Source organism: Engystomops pustulosus, chromosome 6, assembly GCF_040894005.1.
Source record: "Engystomops pustulosus chromosome 6, aEngPut4.maternal, whole genome shotgun sequence".
Classification (NCBI taxonomy): Eukaryota; Metazoa; Chordata; class Amphibia; order Anura; family Leptodactylidae; genus Engystomops; species Engystomops pustulosus.
This window is the reverse complement of record NC_092416.1, coordinates 172,906,894-172,924,773: the sequence shown is the minus strand read 5'-3', so window position 1 is coordinate 172,924,773 and position 17,880 is coordinate 172,906,894. Positions and strand designations below refer to the sequence as shown.

General features: G+C 50.8%; 19 non-coding genes across 19 annotated transcripts; all 19 read left to right on the top strand.

Moving 5' to 3' along the window:
- The first annotated feature begins 21 nt into the window (after positions 1-21).
- Positions 22-212, top strand: LOC140066251 (U2 spliceosomal RNA). Its single transcript, XR_011848171.1, has one exon. It is a non-coding gene; the product is annotated as a U2 spliceosomal RNA (small nuclear RNA).
- Positions 213-992: 780 nt separating this feature from the next.
- Positions 993-1,183, top strand: LOC140066672 (U2 spliceosomal RNA). Its single transcript, XR_011848502.1, has one exon. It is a non-coding gene; the product is annotated as a U2 spliceosomal RNA (small nuclear RNA).
- Positions 1,184-1,963: 780 nt separating this feature from the next.
- On the top strand, positions 1,964-2,154 carry LOC140066671 (U2 spliceosomal RNA). Its single transcript, XR_011848501.1, has one exon. It is a non-coding gene; the product is annotated as a U2 spliceosomal RNA (small nuclear RNA).
- A 780-nt stretch (positions 2,155-2,934) lies between these two features.
- LOC140066670 (U2 spliceosomal RNA) lies at positions 2,935-3,125 on the top strand. The gene has a single exon (XR_011848500.1). It is a non-coding gene; the product is annotated as a U2 spliceosomal RNA (small nuclear RNA).
- A 780-nt stretch (positions 3,126-3,905) lies between these two features.
- Positions 3,906-4,096, top strand: LOC140066669 (U2 spliceosomal RNA). Its single transcript, XR_011848499.1, has one exon. It is a non-coding gene; the product is annotated as a U2 spliceosomal RNA (small nuclear RNA).
- Positions 4,097-4,876: 780 nt separating this feature from the next.
- On the top strand, positions 4,877-5,067 carry LOC140066668 (U2 spliceosomal RNA). The gene has a single exon (XR_011848498.1). It is a non-coding gene; the product is annotated as a U2 spliceosomal RNA (small nuclear RNA).
- Positions 5,068-5,847: 780 nt separating this feature from the next.
- Positions 5,848-6,038, top strand: LOC140066667 (U2 spliceosomal RNA). Its single transcript, XR_011848497.1, has one exon. It is a non-coding gene; the product is annotated as a U2 spliceosomal RNA (small nuclear RNA).
- Positions 6,039-6,818: 780 nt separating this feature from the next.
- LOC140066666 (U2 spliceosomal RNA) lies at positions 6,819-7,009 on the top strand. Its single transcript, XR_011848496.1, has one exon. It is a non-coding gene; the product is annotated as a U2 spliceosomal RNA (small nuclear RNA).
- Positions 7,010-7,789: 780 nt separating this feature from the next.
- On the top strand, positions 7,790-7,980 carry LOC140066665 (U2 spliceosomal RNA). Its single transcript, XR_011848495.1, has one exon. It is a non-coding gene; the product is annotated as a U2 spliceosomal RNA (small nuclear RNA).
- Positions 7,981-8,760: 780 nt separating this feature from the next.
- Positions 8,761-8,951, top strand: LOC140066664 (U2 spliceosomal RNA). The gene has a single exon (XR_011848494.1). It is a non-coding gene; the product is annotated as a U2 spliceosomal RNA (small nuclear RNA).
- Positions 8,952-9,731: 780 nt separating this feature from the next.
- On the top strand, positions 9,732-9,922 carry LOC140066653 (U2 spliceosomal RNA). Its single transcript, XR_011848486.1, has one exon. It is a non-coding gene; the product is annotated as a U2 spliceosomal RNA (small nuclear RNA).
- A 780-nt stretch (positions 9,923-10,702) lies between these two features.
- LOC140066642 (U2 spliceosomal RNA) lies at positions 10,703-10,893 on the top strand. Its single transcript, XR_011848480.1, has one exon. It is a non-coding gene; the product is annotated as a U2 spliceosomal RNA (small nuclear RNA).
- A 779-nt stretch (positions 10,894-11,672) lies between these two features.
- Positions 11,673-11,863, top strand: LOC140066631 (U2 spliceosomal RNA). The gene has a single exon (XR_011848469.1). It is a non-coding gene; the product is annotated as a U2 spliceosomal RNA (small nuclear RNA).
- A 780-nt stretch (positions 11,864-12,643) lies between these two features.
- Positions 12,644-12,834, top strand: LOC140066619 (U2 spliceosomal RNA). Its single transcript, XR_011848458.1, has one exon. It is a non-coding gene; the product is annotated as a U2 spliceosomal RNA (small nuclear RNA).
- Positions 12,835-13,614: 780 nt separating this feature from the next.
- Positions 13,615-13,805, top strand: LOC140066608 (U2 spliceosomal RNA). The gene has a single exon (XR_011848447.1). It is a non-coding gene; the product is annotated as a U2 spliceosomal RNA (small nuclear RNA).
- Positions 13,806-14,585: 780 nt separating this feature from the next.
- On the top strand, positions 14,586-14,776 carry LOC140066597 (U2 spliceosomal RNA). Its single transcript, XR_011848436.1, has one exon. It is a non-coding gene; the product is annotated as a U2 spliceosomal RNA (small nuclear RNA).
- A 779-nt stretch (positions 14,777-15,555) lies between these two features.
- Positions 15,556-15,746, top strand: LOC140066585 (U2 spliceosomal RNA). The gene has a single exon (XR_011848425.1). It is a non-coding gene; the product is annotated as a U2 spliceosomal RNA (small nuclear RNA).
- A 780-nt stretch (positions 15,747-16,526) lies between these two features.
- Positions 16,527-16,716, top strand: LOC140066254 (U2 spliceosomal RNA). The gene has a single exon (XR_011848174.1). It is a non-coding gene; the product is annotated as a U2 spliceosomal RNA (small nuclear RNA).
- A 782-nt stretch (positions 16,717-17,498) lies between these two features.
- On the top strand, positions 17,499-17,689 carry LOC140066573 (U2 spliceosomal RNA). Its single transcript, XR_011848413.1, has one exon. It is a non-coding gene; the product is annotated as a U2 spliceosomal RNA (small nuclear RNA).
- Positions 17,690-17,880: the final 191 nt, after the last annotated feature.

The window sequence follows — 17,880 nt, the reverse complement described above, 5'->3', positions numbered from 1 at the left end:
TCTGGGCGAGCTATGGTCGGTATCGCTTCTCGGCCTTTTGGCTAAGATCAAGTGTAGTATCTGTTCTTATCAGTTTAATATCTGATACGTCCCCTATCTGGGGACCATATATTAAATGGATTTTTGGAACAGGGAGATGGAAAAAGAGCTTGCTCTGTCCACTCCACGCATTGACCTGGTATTGCAGTACCTCCAGGACCGGTGCACCCCTTCTTAACTTGGTGAAAAAGATAGAGAAATAAATAGCAAAACTTTGGAAAAGGGAAAAGAAATGGAGCCGAAGTTTGCAATGTGACGTCGACGACGCTCTTGTGCTTTGTCACCTACTCAGGTGTGTTGTGTGCTGTGTCTTTTGCAGGAGGAACAAAGGCTTCTCACTAATTGATTAATGAGGTGCTAAATGGGCCCGACCCGGAACAAAGGAAAAAAAAAAAAAAGGAAAAATAAAAGTGACCTAATCGGCGGCCTAATTAATTGGAGCTAATTGGATCATGATTAGTCTGGAGCCGTCTACTTGAATCGAAGACACCTGCAGGTTGAGATTTGGCTGCTTCCTCCTCCACTGCTAGCAGTCACAGTCTGAGAAGGTGCGAACGACCGAAGGTAAGCTGTAGCTATCAGCGTGTGCTGGAGCGAGCGTGCTTGTCCCCTCACACCGTCCAGCGGCTGTGTCAAGAGAAAGGAAAAGTGATCTCTGAGCCGTCAGGCAGGCAGGCAGTCGGTCGGTCAGACTGACTTGACAAAAGAGTTGTTGTGGGGAGGGTGTAGCAGCGGGCGGCTGGCAGATGAAGTGCAGACGCCCGCTCGCTCGGCCCCCCTGCTGCTTTGCGGGGGAGGTGCCTGTTGGGGGCGGTCCTATGCAGATTAATCGTCCCCACGCAGAGGACTGTGTGACTTGCAGAGTAGGTTTTTCGCCTCCTGGCGGTGTCTCCTCTCCGTGAGCAGTGCTGAGAGTTCTGAAGGGGGCCCGGTCTGGGCGAGCTATGGTCGGTATCGCTTCTCGGCCTTTTGGCTAAGATCAAGTGTAGTATCTGTTCTTATCAGTTTAATATCTGATACGTCCCCTATCTGGGGACCATATATTAAATGGATTTTTGGAACAGGGAGATGGAAAAAGAGCTTGCTCTGTCCACTCCACGCATTGACCTGGTATTGCAGTACCTCCAGGACCGGTGCACCCCTTCTTAACTTGGTGAAAAAGATAGAGAAATAAATAGCAAAACTTTGGAAAAGGGAAAAGAAATGGAGCCGAAGTTTGCAATGTGACGTCGACGACGCTCTTGTGCTTTGTCACCTACTCAGGTGTGTTGTGTGCTGTGTCTTTTGCAGGAGGAACAAAGGCTTCTCACTAATTGATTAATGAGGTGCTAAATGGGCCCGACCCGGAACAAAGGAAAAAAAAAAAAAAGGAAAAATAAAAGTGACCTAATCGGCGGCCTAATTAATTGGAGCTAATTGGATCATGATTAGTCTGGAGCCGTCTACTTGAATCGAAGACACCTGCAGGTTGAGATTTGGCTGCTTCCTCCTCCACTGCTAGCAGTCACAGTCTGAGAAGGTGCGAACGACCGAAGGTAAGCTGTAGCTATCAGCGTGTGCTGGAGCGAGCGTGCTTGTCCCCTCACACCGTCCAGCGGCTGTGTCAAGAGAAAGGAAAAGTGATCTCTGAGCCGTCAGGCAGGCAGGCAGTCGGTCGGTCAGACTGACTTGACAAAAGAGTTGTTGTGGGGAGGGTGTAGCAGCGGGCGGCTGGCAGATGAAGTGCAGACGCCCGCTCGCTCGGCCCCCCTGCTGCTTTGCGGGGGAGGTGCCTGTTGGGGGCGGTCCTATGCAGATTAATCGTCCCCACGCAGAGGACTGTGTGACTTGCAGAGTAGGTTTTTCGCCTCCTGGCGGTGTCTCCTCTCCGTGAGCAGTGCTGAGAGTTCTGAAGGGGGCCCGGTCTGGGCGAGCTATGGTCGGTATCGCTTCTCGGCCTTTTGGCTAAGATCAAGTGTAGTATCTGTTCTTATCAGTTTAATATCTGATACGTCCCCTATCTGGGGACCATATATTAAATGGATTTTTGGAACAGGGAGATGGAAAAAGAGCTTGCTCTGTCCACTCCACGCATTGACCTGGTATTGCAGTACCTCCAGGACCGGTGCACCCCTTCTTAACTTGGTGAAAAAGATAGAGAAATAAATAGCAAAACTTTGGAAAAGGGAAAAGAAATGGAGCCGAAGTTTGCAATGTGACGTCGACGACGCTCTTGTGCTTTGTCACCTACTCAGGTGTGTTGTGTGCTGTGTCTTTTGCAGGAGGAACAAAGGCTTCTCACTAATTGATTAATGAGGTGCTAAATGGGCCCGACCCGGAACAAAGGAAAAAAAAAAAAAAGGAAAAATAAAAGTGACCTAATCGGCGGCCTAATTAATTGGAGCTAATTGGATCATGATTAGTCTGGAGCCGTCTACTTGAATCGAAGACACCTGCAGGTTGAGATTTGGCTGCTTCCTCCTCCACTGCTAGCAGTCACAGTCTGAGAAGGTGCGAACGACCGAAGGTAAGCTGTAGCTATCAGCGTGTGCTGGAGCGAGCGTGCTTGTCCCCTCACACCGTCCAGCGGCTGTGTCAAGAGAAAGGAAAAGTGATCTCTGAGCCGTCAGGCAGGCAGGCAGTCGGTCGGTCAGACTGACTTGACAAAAGAGTTGTTGTGGGGAGGGTGTAGCAGCGGGCGGCTGGCAGATGAAGTGCAGACGCCCGCTCGCTCGGCCCCCCTGCTGCTTTGCGGGGGAGGTGCCTGTTGGGGGCGGTCCTATGCAGATTAATCGTCCCCACGCAGAGGACTGTGTGACTTGCAGAGTAGGTTTTTCGCCTCCTGGCGGTGTCTCCTCTCCGTGAGCAGTGCTGAGAGTTCTGAAGGGGGCCCGGTCTGGGCGAGCTATGGTCGGTATCGCTTCTCGGCCTTTTGGCTAAGATCAAGTGTAGTATCTGTTCTTATCAGTTTAATATCTGATACGTCCCCTATCTGGGGACCATATATTAAATGGATTTTTGGAACAGGGAGATGGAAAAAGAGCTTGCTCTGTCCACTCCACGCATTGACCTGGTATTGCAGTACCTCCAGGACCGGTGCACCCCTTCTTAACTTGGTGAAAAAGATAGAGAAATAAATAGCAAAACTTTGGAAAAGGGAAAAGAAATGGAGCCGAAGTTTGCAATGTGACGTCGACGACGCTCTTGTGCTTTGTCACCTACTCAGGTGTGTTGTGTGCTGTGTCTTTTGCAGGAGGAACAAAGGCTTCTCACTAATTGATTAATGAGGTGCTAAATGGGCCCGACCCGGAACAAAGGAAAAAAAAAAAAAAGGAAAAATAAAAGTGACCTAATCGGCGGCCTAATTAATTGGAGCTAATTGGATCATGATTAGTCTGGAGCCGTCTACTTGAATCGAAGACACCTGCAGGTTGAGATTTGGCTGCTTCCTCCTCCACTGCTAGCAGTCACAGTCTGAGAAGGTGCGAACGACCGAAGGTAAGCTGTAGCTATCAGCGTGTGCTGGAGCGAGCGTGCTTGTCCCCTCACACCGTCCAGCGGCTGTGTCAAGAGAAAGGAAAAGTGATCTCTGAGCCGTCAGGCAGGCAGGCAGTCGGTCGGTCAGACTGACTTGACAAAAGAGTTGTTGTGGGGAGGGTGTAGCAGCGGGCGGCTGGCAGATGAAGTGCAGACGCCCGCTCGCTCGGCCCCCCTGCTGCTTTGCGGGGGAGGTGCCTGTTGGGGGCGGTCCTATGCAGATTAATCGTCCCCACGCAGAGGACTGTGTGACTTGCAGAGTAGGTTTTTCGCCTCCTGGCGGTGTCTCCTCTCCGTGAGCAGTGCTGAGAGTTCTGAAGGGGGCCCGGTCTGGGCGAGCTATGGTCGGTATCGCTTCTCGGCCTTTTGGCTAAGATCAAGTGTAGTATCTGTTCTTATCAGTTTAATATCTGATACGTCCCCTATCTGGGGACCATATATTAAATGGATTTTTGGAACAGGGAGATGGAAAAAGAGCTTGCTCTGTCCACTCCACGCATTGACCTGGTATTGCAGTACCTCCAGGACCGGTGCACCCCTTCTTAACTTGGTGAAAAAGATAGAGAAATAAATAGCAAAACTTTGGAAAAGGGAAAAGAAATGGAGCCGAAGTTTGCAATGTGACGTCGACGACGCTCTTGTGCTTTGTCACCTACTCAGGTGTGTTGTGTGCTGTGTCTTTTGCAGGAGGAACAAAGGCTTCTCACTAATTGATTAATGAGGTGCTAAATGGGCCCGACCCGGAACAAAGGAAAAAAAAAAAAAAGGAAAAATAAAAGTGACCTAATCGGCGGCCTAATTAATTGGAGCTAATTGGATCATGATTAGTCTGGAGCCGTCTACTTGAATCGAAGACACCTGCAGGTTGAGATTTGGCTGCTTCCTCCTCCACTGCTAGCAGTCACAGTCTGAGAAGGTGCGAACGACCGAAGGTAAGCTGTAGCTATCAGCGTGTGCTGGAGCGAGCGTGCTTGTCCCCTCACACCGTCCAGCGGCTGTGTCAAGAGAAAGGAAAAGTGATCTCTGAGCCGTCAGGCAGGCAGGCAGTCGGTCGGTCAGACTGACTTGACAAAAGAGTTGTTGTGGGGAGGGTGTAGCAGCGGGCGGCTGGCAGATGAAGTGCAGACGCCCGCTCGCTCGGCCCCCCTGCTGCTTTGCGGGGGAGGTGCCTGTTGGGGGCGGTCCTATGCAGATTAATCGTCCCCACGCAGAGGACTGTGTGACTTGCAGAGTAGGTTTTTCGCCTCCTGGCGGTGTCTCCTCTCCGTGAGCAGTGCTGAGAGTTCTGAAGGGGGCCCGGTCTGGGCGAGCTATGGTCGGTATCGCTTCTCGGCCTTTTGGCTAAGATCAAGTGTAGTATCTGTTCTTATCAGTTTAATATCTGATACGTCCCCTATCTGGGGACCATATATTAAATGGATTTTTGGAACAGGGAGATGGAAAAAGAGCTTGCTCTGTCCACTCCACGCATTGACCTGGTATTGCAGTACCTCCAGGACCGGTGCACCCCTTCTTAACTTGGTGAAAAAGATAGAGAAATAAATAGCAAAACTTTGGAAAAGGGAAAAGAAATGGAGCCGAAGTTTGCAATGTGACGTCGACGACGCTCTTGTGCTTTGTCACCTACTCAGGTGTGTTGTGTGCTGTGTCTTTTGCAGGAGGAACAAAGGCTTCTCACTAATTGATTAATGAGGTGCTAAATGGGCCCGACCCGGAACAAAGGAAAAAAAAAAAAAAGGAAAAATAAAAGTGACCTAATCGGCGGCCTAATTAATTGGAGCTAATTGGATCATGATTAGTCTGGAGCCGTCTACTTGAATCGAAGACACCTGCAGGTTGAGATTTGGCTGCTTCCTCCTCCACTGCTAGCAGTCACAGTCTGAGAAGGTGCGAACGACCGAAGGTAAGCTGTAGCTATCAGCGTGTGCTGGAGCGAGCGTGCTTGTCCCCTCACACCGTCCAGCGGCTGTGTCAAGAGAAAGGAAAAGTGATCTCTGAGCCGTCAGGCAGGCAGGCAGTCGGTCGGTCAGACTGACTTGACAAAAGAGTTGTTGTGGGGAGGGTGTAGCAGCGGGCGGCTGGCAGATGAAGTGCAGACGCCCGCTCGCTCGGCCCCCCTGCTGCTTTGCGGGGGAGGTGCCTGTTGGGGGCGGTCCTATGCAGATTAATCGTCCCCACGCAGAGGACTGTGTGACTTGCAGAGTAGGTTTTTCGCCTCCTGGCGGTGTCTCCTCTCCGTGAGCAGTGCTGAGAGTTCTGAAGGGGGCCCGGTCTGGGCGAGCTATGGTCGGTATCGCTTCTCGGCCTTTTGGCTAAGATCAAGTGTAGTATCTGTTCTTATCAGTTTAATATCTGATACGTCCCCTATCTGGGGACCATATATTAAATGGATTTTTGGAACAGGGAGATGGAAAAAGAGCTTGCTCTGTCCACTCCACGCATTGACCTGGTATTGCAGTACCTCCAGGACCGGTGCACCCCTTCTTAACTTGGTGAAAAAGATAGAGAAATAAATAGCAAAACTTTGGAAAAGGGAAAAGAAATGGAGCCGAAGTTTGCAATGTGACGTCGACGACGCTCTTGTGCTTTGTCACCTACTCAGGTGTGTTGTGTGCTGTGTCTTTTGCAGGAGGAACAAAGGCTTCTCACTAATTGATTAATGAGGTGCTAAATGGGCCCGACCCGGAACAAAGGAAAAAAAAAAAAAAGGAAAAATAAAAGTGACCTAATCGGCGGCCTAATTAATTGGAGCTAATTGGATCATGATTAGTCTGGAGCCGTCTACTTGAATCGAAGACACCTGCAGGTTGAGATTTGGCTGCTTCCTCCTCCACTGCTAGCAGTCACAGTCTGAGAAGGTGCGAACGACCGAAGGTAAGCTGTAGCTATCAGCGTGTGCTGGAGCGAGCGTGCTTGTCCCCTCACACCGTCCAGCGGCTGTGTCAAGAGAAAGGAAAAGTGATCTCTGAGCCGTCAGGCAGGCAGGCAGTCGGTCGGTCAGACTGACTTGACAAAAGAGTTGTTGTGGGGAGGGTGTAGCAGCGGGCGGCTGGCAGATGAAGTGCAGACGCCCGCTCGCTCGGCCCCCCTGCTGCTTTGCGGGGGAGGTGCCTGTTGGGGGCGGTCCTATGCAGATTAATCGTCCCCACGCAGAGGACTGTGTGACTTGCAGAGTAGGTTTTTCGCCTCCTGGCGGTGTCTCCTCTCCGTGAGCAGTGCTGAGAGTTCTGAAGGGGGCCCGGTCTGGGCGAGCTATGGTCGGTATCGCTTCTCGGCCTTTTGGCTAAGATCAAGTGTAGTATCTGTTCTTATCAGTTTAATATCTGATACGTCCCCTATCTGGGGACCATATATTAAATGGATTTTTGGAACAGGGAGATGGAAAAAGAGCTTGCTCTGTCCACTCCACGCATTGACCTGGTATTGCAGTACCTCCAGGACCGGTGCACCCCTTCTTAACTTGGTGAAAAAGATAGAGAAATAAATAGCAAAACTTTGGAAAAGGGAAAAGAAATGGAGCCGAAGTTTGCAATGTGACGTCGACGACGCTCTTGTGCTTTGTCACCTACTCAGGTGTGTTGTGTGCTGTGTCTTTTGCAGGAGGAACAAAGGCTTCTCACTAATTGATTAATGAGGTGCTAAATGGGCCCGACCCGGAACAAAGGAAAAAAAAAAAAAAGGAAAAATAAAAGTGACCTAATCGGCGGCCTAATTAATTGGAGCTAATTGGATCATGATTAGTCTGGAGCCGTCTACTTGAATCGAAGACACCTGCAGGTTGAGATTTGGCTGCTTCCTCCTCCACTGCTAGCAGTCACAGTCTGAGAAGGTGCGAACGACCGAAGGTAAGCTGTAGCTATCAGCGTGTGCTGGAGCGAGCGTGCTTGTCCCCTCACACCGTCCAGCGGCTGTGTCAAGAGAAAGGAAAAGTGATCTCTGAGCCGTCAGGCAGGCAGGCAGTCGGTCGGTCAGACTGACTTGACAAAAGAGTTGTTGTGGGGAGGGTGTAGCAGCGGGCGGCTGGCAGATGAAGTGCAGACGCCCGCTCGCTCGGCCCCCCTGCTGCTTTGCGGGGGAGGTGCCTGTTGGGGGCGGTCCTATGCAGATTAATCGTCCCCACGCAGAGGACTGTGTGACTTGCAGAGTAGGTTTTTCGCCTCCTGGCGGTGTCTCCTCTCCGTGAGCAGTGCTGAGAGTTCTGAAGGGGGCCCGGTCTGGGCGAGCTATGGTCGGTATCGCTTCTCGGCCTTTTGGCTAAGATCAAGTGTAGTATCTGTTCTTATCAGTTTAATATCTGATACGTCCCCTATCTGGGGACCATATATTAAATGGATTTTTGGAACAGGGAGATGGAAAAAGAGCTTGCTCTGTCCACTCCACGCATTGACCTGGTATTGCAGTACCTCCAGGACCGGTGCACCCCTTCTTAACTTGGTGAAAAAGATAGAGAAATAAATAGCAAAACTTTGGAAAAGGGAAAAGAAATGGAGCCGAAGTTTGCAATGTGACGTCGACGACGCTCTTGTGCTTTGTCACCTACTCAGGTGTGTTGTGTGCTGTGTCTTTTGCAGGAGGAACAAAGGCTTCTCACTAATTGATTAATGAGGTGCTAAATGGGCCCGACCCGGAACAAAGGAAAAAAAAAAAAAAGGAAAAATAAAAGTGACCTAATCGGCGGCCTAATTAATTGGAGCTAATTGGATCATGATTAGTCTGGAGCCGTCTACTTGAATCGAAGACACCTGCAGGTTGAGATTTGGCTGCTTCCTCCTCCACTGCTAGCAGTCACAGTCTGAGAAGGTGCGAACGACCGAAGGTAAGCTGTAGCTATCAGCGTGTGCTGGAGCGAGCGTGCTTGTCCCCTCACACCGTCCAGCGGCTGTGTCAAGAGAAAGGAAAAGTGATCTCTGAGCCGTCAGGCAGGCAGGCAGTCGGTCGGTCAGACTGACTTGACAAAAGAGTTGTTGTGGGGAGGGTGTAGCAGCGGGCGGCTGGCAGATGAAGTGCAGACGCCCGCTCGCTCGGCCCCCCTGCTGCTTTGCGGGGGAGGTGCCTGTTGGGGGCGGTCCTATGCAGATTAATCGTCCCCACGCAGAGGACTGTGTGACTTGCAGAGTAGGTTTTTCGCCTCCTGGCGGTGTCTCCTCTCCGTGAGCAGTGCTGAGAGTTCTGAAGGGGGCCCGGTCTGGGCGAGCTATGGTCGGTATCGCTTCTCGGCCTTTTGGCTAAGATCAAGTGTAGTATCTGTTCTTATCAGTTTAATATCTGATACGTCCCCTATCTGGGGACCATATATTAAATGGATTTTTGGAACAGGGAGATGGAAAAAGAGCTTGCTCTGTCCACTCCACGCATTGACCTGGTATTGCAGTACCTCCAGGACCGGTGCACCCCTTCTTAACTTGGTGAAAAAGATAGAGAAATAAATAGCAAAACTTTGGAAAAGGGAAAAGAAATGGAGCCGAAGTTTGCAATGTGACGTCGACGACGCTCTTGTGCTTTGTCACCTACTCAGGTGTGTTGTGTGCTGTGTCTTTTGCAGGAGGAACAAAGGCTTCTCACTAATTGATTAATGAGGTGCTAAATGGGCCCGACCCGGAACAAAGGAAAAAAAAAAAAAAGGAAAAATAAAAGTGACCTAATCGGCGGCCTAATTAATTGGAGCTAATTGGATCATGATTAGTCTGGAGCCGTCTACTTGAATCGAAGACACCTGCAGGTTGAGATTTGGCTGCTTCCTCCTCCACTGCTAGCAGTCACAGTCTGAGAAGGTGCGAACGACCGAAGGTAAGCTGTAGCTATCAGCGTGTGCTGGAGCGAGCGTGCTTGTCCCCTCACACCGTCCAGCGGCTGTGTCAAGAGAAAGGAAAAGTGATCTCTGAGCCGTCAGGCAGGCAGGCAGTCGGTCGGTCAGACTGACTTGACAAAAGAGTTGTTGTGGGGAGGGTGTAGCAGCGGGCGGCTGGCAGATGAAGTGCAGACGCCCGCTCGCTCGGCCCCCCTGCTGCTTTGCGGGGGAGGTGCCTGTTGGGGGCGGTCCTATGCAGATTAATCGTCCCCACGCAGAGGACTGTGTGACTTGCAGAGTAGGTTTTTCGCCTCCTGGCGGTGTCTCCTCTCCGTGAGCAGTGCTGAGAGTTCTGAAGGGGGCCCGGTCTGGGCGAGCTATGGTCGGTATCGCTTCTCGGCCTTTTGGCTAAGATCAAGTGTAGTATCTGTTCTTATCAGTTTAATATCTGATACGTCCCCTATCTGGGGACCATATATTAAATGGATTTTTGGAACAGGGAGATGGAAAAAGAGCTTGCTCTGTCCACTCCACGCATTGACCTGGTATTGCAGTACCTCCAGGACCGGTGCACCCCTTCTTAACTTGGTGAAAAAGATAGAGAAATAAATAGCAAAACTTTGGAAAAGGGAAAAGAAATGGAGCCGAAGTTTGCAATGTGACGTCGACGACGCTCTTGTGCTTTGTCACCTACTCAGGTGTGTTGTGTGCTGTGTCTTTTGCAGGAGGAACAAAGGCTTCTCACTAATTGATTAATGAGGTGCTAAATGGGCCCGACCCGGAACAAAGGAAAAAAAAAAAAAAGGAAAAATAAAAGTGACCTAATCGGCGGCCTAATTAATTGGAGCTAATTGGATCATGATTAGTCTGGAGCCGTCTACTTGAATCGAAGACACCTGCAGGTTGAGATTTGGCTGCTTCCTCCTCCACTGCTAGCAGTCACAGTCTGAGAAGGTGCGAACGACCGAAGGTAAGCTGTAGCTATCAGCGTGTGCTGGAGCGAGCGTGCTTGTCCCCTCACACCGTCCAGCGGCTGTGTCAAGAGAAAGGAAAAGTGATCTCTGAGCCGTCAGGCAGGCAGGCAGTCGGTCGGTCAGACTGACTTGACAAAAGAGTTGTTGTGGGGAGGGTGTAGCAGCGGGCGGCTGGCAGATGAAGTGCAGACGCCCGCTCGCTCGGCCCCCCTGCTGCTTTGCGGGGGAGGTGCCTGTTGGGGGCGGTCCTATGCAGATTAATCGTCCCCACGCAGAGGACTGTGTGACTTGCAGAGTAGGTTTTTCGCCTCCTGGCGGTGTCTCCTCTCCGTGAGCAGTGCTGAGAGTTCTGAAGGGGGCCCGGTCTGGGCGAGCTATGGTCGGTATCGCTTCTCGGCCTTTTGGCTAAGATCAAGTGTAGTATCTGTTCTTATCAGTTTAATATCTGATACGTCCCCTATCTGGGGACCATATATTAAATGGATTTTTGGAACAGGGAGATGGAAAAAGAGCTTGCTCTGTCCACTCCACGCATTGACCTGGTATTGCAGTACCTCCAGGACCGGTGCACCCCTTCTTAACTTGGTGAAAAAGATAGAGAAATAAATAGCAAAACTTTGGAAAAGGGAAAAGAAATGGAGCCGAAGTTTGCAATGTGACGTCGACGACGCTCTTGTGCTTTGTCACCTACTCAGGTGTGTTGTGTGCTGTGTCTTTTGCAGGAGGAACAAAGGCTTCTCACTAATTGATTAATGAGGTGCTAAATGGGCCCGACCCGGAACAAAGGAAAAAAAAAAAAAGGAAAAATAAAAGTGACCTAATCGGCGGCCTAATTAATTGGAGCTAATTGGATCATGATTAGTCTGGAGCCGTCTACTTGAATCGAAGACACCTGCAGGTTGAGATTTGGCTGCTTCCTCCTCCACTGCTAGCAGTCACAGTCTGAGAAGGTGCGAACGACCGAAGGTAAGCTGTAGCTATCAGCGTGTGCTGGAGCGAGCGTGCTTGTCCCCTCACACCGTCCAGCGGCTGTGTCAAGAGAAAGGAAAAGTGATCTCTGAGCCGTCAGGCAGGCAGGCAGTCGGTCGGTCAGACTGACTTGACAAAAGAGTTGTTGTGGGGAGGGTGTAGCAGCGGGCGGCTGGCAGATGAAGTGCAGACGCCCGCTCGCTCGGCCCCCCTGCTGCTTTGCGGGGGAGGTGCCTGTTGGGGGCGGTCCTATGCAGATTAATCGTCCCCACGCAGAGGACTGTGTGACTTGCAGAGTAGGTTTTTCGCCTCCTGGCGGTGTCTCCTCTCCGTGAGCAGTGCTGAGAGTTCTGAAGGGGGCCCGGTCTGGGCGAGCTATGGTCGGTATCGCTTCTCGGCCTTTTGGCTAAGATCAAGTGTAGTATCTGTTCTTATCAGTTTAATATCTGATACGTCCCCTATCTGGGGACCATATATTAAATGGATTTTTGGAACAGGGAGATGGAAAAAGAGCTTGCTCTGTCCACTCCACGCATTGACCTGGTATTGCAGTACCTCCAGGACCGGTGCACCCCTTCTTAACTTGGTGAAAAAGATAGAGAAATAAATAGCAAAACTTTGGAAAAGGGAAAAGAAATGGAGCCGAAGTTTGCAATGTGACGTCGACGACGCTCTTGTGCTTTGTCACCTACTCAGGTGTGTTGTGTGCTGTGTCTTTTGCAGGAGGAACAAAGGCTTCTCACTAATTGATTAATGAGGTGCTAAATGGGCCCGACCCGGAACAAAGGAAAAAAAAAAAAAAGGAAAAATAAAAGTGACCTAATCGGCGGCCTAATTAATTGGAGCTAATTGGATCATGATTAGTCTGGAGCCGTCTACTTGAATCGAAGACACCTGCAGGTTGAGATTTGGCTGCTTCCTCCTCCACTGCTAGCAGTCACAGTCTGAGAAGGTGCGAACGACCGAAGGTAAGCTGTAGCTATCAGCGTGTGCTGGAGCGAGCGTGCTTGTCCCCTCACACCGTCCAGCGGCTGTGTCAAGAGAAAGGAAAAGTGATCTCTGAGCCGTCAGGCAGGCAGGCAGTCGGTCGGTCAGACTGACTTGACAAAAGAGTTGTTGTGGGGAGGGTGTAGCAGCGGGCGGCTGGCAGATGAAGTGCAGACGCCCGCTCGCTCGGCCCCCCTGCTGCTTTGCGGGGGAGGTGCCTGTTGGGGGCGGTCCTATGCAGATTAATCGTCCCCACGCAGAGGACTGTGTGACTTGCAGAGTAGGTTTTTCGCCTCCTGGCGGTGTCTCCTCTCCGTGAGCAGTGCTGAGAGTTCTGAAGGGGGCCCGGTCTGGGCGAGCTATGGTCGGTATCGCTTCTCGGCCTTTTGGCTAAGATCAAGTGTAGTATCTGTTCTTATCAGTTTAATATCTGATACGTCCCCTATCTGGGGACCATATATTAAATGGATTTTTGGAACAGGGAGATGGAAAAAGAGCTTGCTCTGTCCACTCCACGCATTGACCTGGTATTGCAGTACCTCCAGGACCGGTGCACCCCTTCTTAACTTGGTGAAAAAGATAGAGAAATAAATAGCAAAACTTTGGAAAAGGGAAAAGAAATGGAGCCGAAGTTTGCAATGTGACGTCGACGACGCTCTTGTGCTTTGTCACCTACTCAGGTGTGTTGTGTGCTGTGTCTTTTGCAGGAGGAACAAAGGCTTCTCACTAATTGATTAATGAGGTGCTAAATGGGCCCGACCCGGAACAAAGGAAAAAAAAAAAAAAGGAAAAATAAAAGTGACCTAATCGGCGGCCTAATTAATTGGAGCTAATTGGATCATGATTAGTCTGGAGCCGTCTACTTGAATCGAAGACACCTGCAGGTTGAGATTTGGCTGCTTCCTCCTCCACTGCTAGCAGTCACAGTCTGAGAAGGTGCGAACGACCGAAGGTAAGCTGTAGCTATCAGCGTGTGCTGGAGCGAGCGTGCTTGTCCCCTCACACCGTCCAGCGGCTGTGTCAAGAGAAAGGAAAAGTGATCTCTGAGCCGTCAGGCAGGCAGGCAGTCGGTCGGTCAGACTGACTTGACAAAAGAGTTGTTGTGGGGAGGGTGTAGCAGCGGGCGGCTGGCAGATGAAGTGCAGACGCCCGCTCGCTCGGCCCCCCTGCTGCTTTGCGGGGGAGGTGCCTGTTGGGGGCGGTCCTATGCAGATTAATCGTCCCCACGCAGAGGACTGTGTGACTTGCAGAGTAGGTTTTTCGCCTCCTGGCGGTGTCTCCTCTCCGTGAGCAGTGCTGAGAGTTCTGAAGGGGGCCCGGTCTGGGCGAGCTATGGTCGGTATCGCTTCTCGGCCTTTTGGCTAAGATCAAGTGTAGTATCTGTTCTTATCAGTTTAATATCTGATACGTCCCCTATCTGGGGACCATATATTAAATGGATTTTTGGAACAGGGAGATGGAAAAAGAGCTTGCTCTGTCCACTCCACGCATTGACCTGGTATTGCAGTACCTCCAGGACCGGTGCACCCCTTCTTAACTTGGTGAAAAAGATAGAGAAATAAATAGCAAAACTTTGGAAAAGGGAAAAGAAATGGAGCCGAAGTTTGCAATGTGACGTCGACGACGCTCTTGTGCTTTGTCACCTACTCAGGTGTGTTGTGTGCTGTGTCTTTTGCAGGAGGAACAAAGGCTTCTCACTAATTGATTAATGAGGTGCTAAATGGGCCCGACCCGGAACAAAGGAAAAAAAAAAAAAAGGAAAAATAAAAGTGACCTAATCGGCGGCCTAATTAATTGGAGCTAATTGGATCATGATTAGTCTGGAGCCGTCTACTTGAATCGAAGACACCTGCAGGTTGAGATTTGGCTGCTTCCTCCTCCACTGCTAGCAGTCACAGTCTGAGAAGGTGCGAACGACCGAAGGTAAGCTGTAGCTATCAGCGTGTGCTGGAGCGAGCGTGCTTGTCCCCTCACACCGTCCAGCGGCTGTGTCAAGAGAAAGGAAAAGTGATCTCTGAGCCGTCAGGCAGGCAGGCAGTCGGTCGGTCAGACTGACTTGACAAAAGAGTTGTTGTGGGGAGGGTGTAGCAGCGGGCGGCTGGCAGATGAAGTGCAGACGCCCGCTCGCTCGGCCCCCCTGCTGCTTTGCGGGGGAGGTGCCTGTTGGGGGCGGTCCTATGCAGATTAATCGTCCCCACGCAGAGGACTGTGTGACTTGCAGAGTAGGTTTTTCGCCTCCTGGCGGTGTCTCCTCTCCGTGAGCAGTGCTGAGAGTTCTGAAGGGGGCCCGGTCTGGGCGAGCTATGGTCGGTATCGCTTCTCGGCCTTTTGGCTAAGATCAAGTGTAGTATCTGTTCTTATCAGTTTAATATCTGATACGTCCCCTATCTGGGGACCATATATTAAATGGATTTTTGGAACAGGGAGATGGAAAAAGAGCTTGCTCTGTCCACTCCACGCATTGACCTGGTATTGCAGTACCTCCAGGACCGGTGCACCCCTTCTTAACTTGGTGAAAAAGATAGAGAAATAAATAGCAAAACTTTGGAAAAGGGAAAAGAAATGGAGCCGAAGTTTGCAATGTGACGTCGACGACGCTCTTGTGCTTTGTCACCTACTCAGGTGTGTTGTGTGCTGTGTCTTTTGCAGGAGGAACAAAGGCTTCTCACTAATTGATTAATGAGGTGCTAAATGGGCCCGACCCGGAACAAAGGAAAAAAAAAAAAAAGGAAAAATAAAAGTGACCTAATCGGCGGCCTAATTAATTGGAGCTAATTGGATCATGATTAGTCTGGAGCCGTCTACTTGAATCGAAGACACCTGCAGGTTGAGATTTGGCTGCTTCCTCCTCCACTGCTAGCAGTCACAGTCTGAGAAGGTGCGAACGACCGAAGGTAAGCTGTAGCTATCAGCGTGTGCTGGAGCGAGCGTGCTTGTCCCCTCACACCGTCCAGCGGCTGTGTCAAGAGAAAGGAAAAGTGATCTCTGAGCCGTCAGGCAGGCAGGCAGTCGGTCGGTCAGACTGACTTGACAAAAGAGTTGTTGTGGGGAGGGTGTAGCAGCGGGCGGCTGGCAGATGAAGTGCAGACGCCCGCTCGCTCGGCCCCCCTGCTGCTTTGCGGGGGAGGTGCCTGTTGGGGGCGGTCCTATGCAGATTAATCGTCCCCACGCAGAGGACTGTGTGACTTGCAGAGTAGGTTTTTCGCCTCCTGGCGGTGTCTCCTCTCCGTGAGCAGTGCTGAGAGTTCTGAAGGGGCCCGGTCTGGGCGAGCTATGGTCGGTATCGCTTCTCGGCCTTTTGGCTAAGATCAAGTGTAGTATCTGTTCTTATCAGTTTAATATCTGATACGTCCCCTATCTGGGGACCATATATTAAATGGATTTTTGGAACAGGGAGATGGAAAAAGAGCTTGCTCTGTCCACTCCACGCATTGACCTGGTATTGCAGTACCTCCAGGACCGGTGCACCCCTTCTTAACTTGGTGAAAAAGATAGAGAAATAAATAGCAAAACTTTGGAAAAGGGAAAAGAAATGGAGCCGAAGTTTGCAATGTGACGTCGACGACGCTCTTGTGCTTTGTCACCTACTCAGGTGTGTTGTGTGCTGTGTCTTTTGCAGGAGGAACAAAGGCTTCTCACTAATTGATTAATGAGGTGCTAAATGGGCCCGACCCGGAACAAAGGAAAAAAAAAAAAAAGGAAAAATAAAAGTGACCTAATCGGCGGCCTAATTAATTGGAGCTAATTGGATCATGATTAGTCTGGAGCCGTCTACTTGAATCGAAGACACCTGCAGGTTGAGATTTGGCTGCTTCCTCCTCCACTGCTAGCAGTCACAGTCTGAGAAGGTGCGAACGACCGAAGGTAAGCTGTAGCTATCAGCGTGTGCTGGAGCGAGCGTGCTTGTCCCCTCACACCGTCCAGCGGCTGTGTCAAGAGAAAGGAAAAGTGATCTCTGAGCCGTCAGGCAGGCAGGCAGTCGGTCGGTCAGACTGACTTGACAAAAGAGTTGTTGTGGGGAGGGTGTAGCAGCGGGCGGCTGGCAGATGAAGTGCAGACGCCCGCTCGCTCGGCCCCCCTGCTGCTTTGCGGGGGAGGTGCCTGTTGGGGGCGGTCCTATGCAGATTAATCGTCCCCACGCAGAGGACTGTGTGACTTGCAGAGTAGGTTTTTCGCCTCCTGGCGGTGTCTCCTCTCCGTGAGCAGTGCTGAGAGTTCTGAAGGGGGCCCGGTCTGGGCGAGCTATGGTCGGTATCGCTTCTCGGCCTTTTGGCTAAGATCAAGTGTAGTATCTGTTCTTATCAGTTTAATATCTGATACGTCCCCTATCTGGGGACCAATATTAAATGGATTTTTGGAACAGGGAGATGGAAAAAGAGCTTGCTCTGTCCACTCCACGCATTGACCTGGTATTGCAGTACCTCCAGGACCGGTGCACCCCTTCTTAACTTGGTGAAAAAGATAGAGAAATAAATAGCAAAACTTTGGAAAAGGGAAAAGAAATGGAGCCGAAGTTTGCAATGTGACGTCGACGACGCTCTTGTGCTTTGTCACCTACTCAGGTGTGTTGTGTGCTGTGTCTTTTGCAGGAGGAACAAAGGCTTCTCACTAATTGATTAATGAGGTGCTAAATGGGCCCGACCCGGAACAAAGGAAAAAAAAAAAAAAAGGAAAAATAAAAGTGACCTAATCGGCGGCCTAATTAATTGGAGCTAATTGGATCATGATTAGTCTGGAGCCGTCTACTTGAATCGAAGACACCTGCAGGTTGAGATTTGGCTGCTTCCTCCTCCACTGCTAGCAGTCACAGTCTGAGAAGGTGCGAACGACCGAAGGTAAGCTGTAGCTATCAGCGTGTGCTGGAGCGAGCGTGCTTGTCCCCTCACACCGTCCAGCGGCTGTGTCAAGAGAAAGGAAAAGTGATCTCTGAGCCGTCAGGCAGGCAGGCAGTCGGTCGGTCAGACTGACTTGACAAAAGAGTTGTTGTGGGGAGGGTGTAGCAGCGGGCGGCTGGCAGATGAAGTGCAGACGCCCGCTCGCTCGGCCCCCCTGCTGCTTTGCGGGGGAGGTGCCTGTTGTGGGGCGGTCCTATGCAGATTAATCGTCCCCACGCAGAGGACTGTGTGACTTGCAGAGTAGGTTTTTCGCCTCCTGGCGGTGTCTCCTCTCCGTGAGCAGTGCTGAGAGTTCTGAAGGGGGCCCGGTCTGGGCGAGCTATGGTCGGTATCGCTTCTCGGCCTTTTGGCTAAGATCAAGTGTAGTATCTGTTCTTATCAGTTTAATATCTGATACGTCCCCTATCTGGGGACCATATATTAAATGGATTTTTGGAACAGGGAGATGGAAAAAGAGCTTGCTCTGTCCACTCCACGCATTGACCTGGTATTGCAGTACCTCCAGGACCGGTGCACCCCTTCTTAACTTGGTGAAAAAGATAGAGAAATAAATAGCAAAACTTTGGAAAAGGGAAAAGAAATGGAGCCGAAGTTTGCAATGTGACGTCGACGACGCTCTTGTGCTTTGTCACCTACTCAGGTGTGTTGTGTGCTGTGTCTTTTGCAGGAGGAACAAAGGCTTCTCACTAATTGATTAATGAGGTGCTAAATG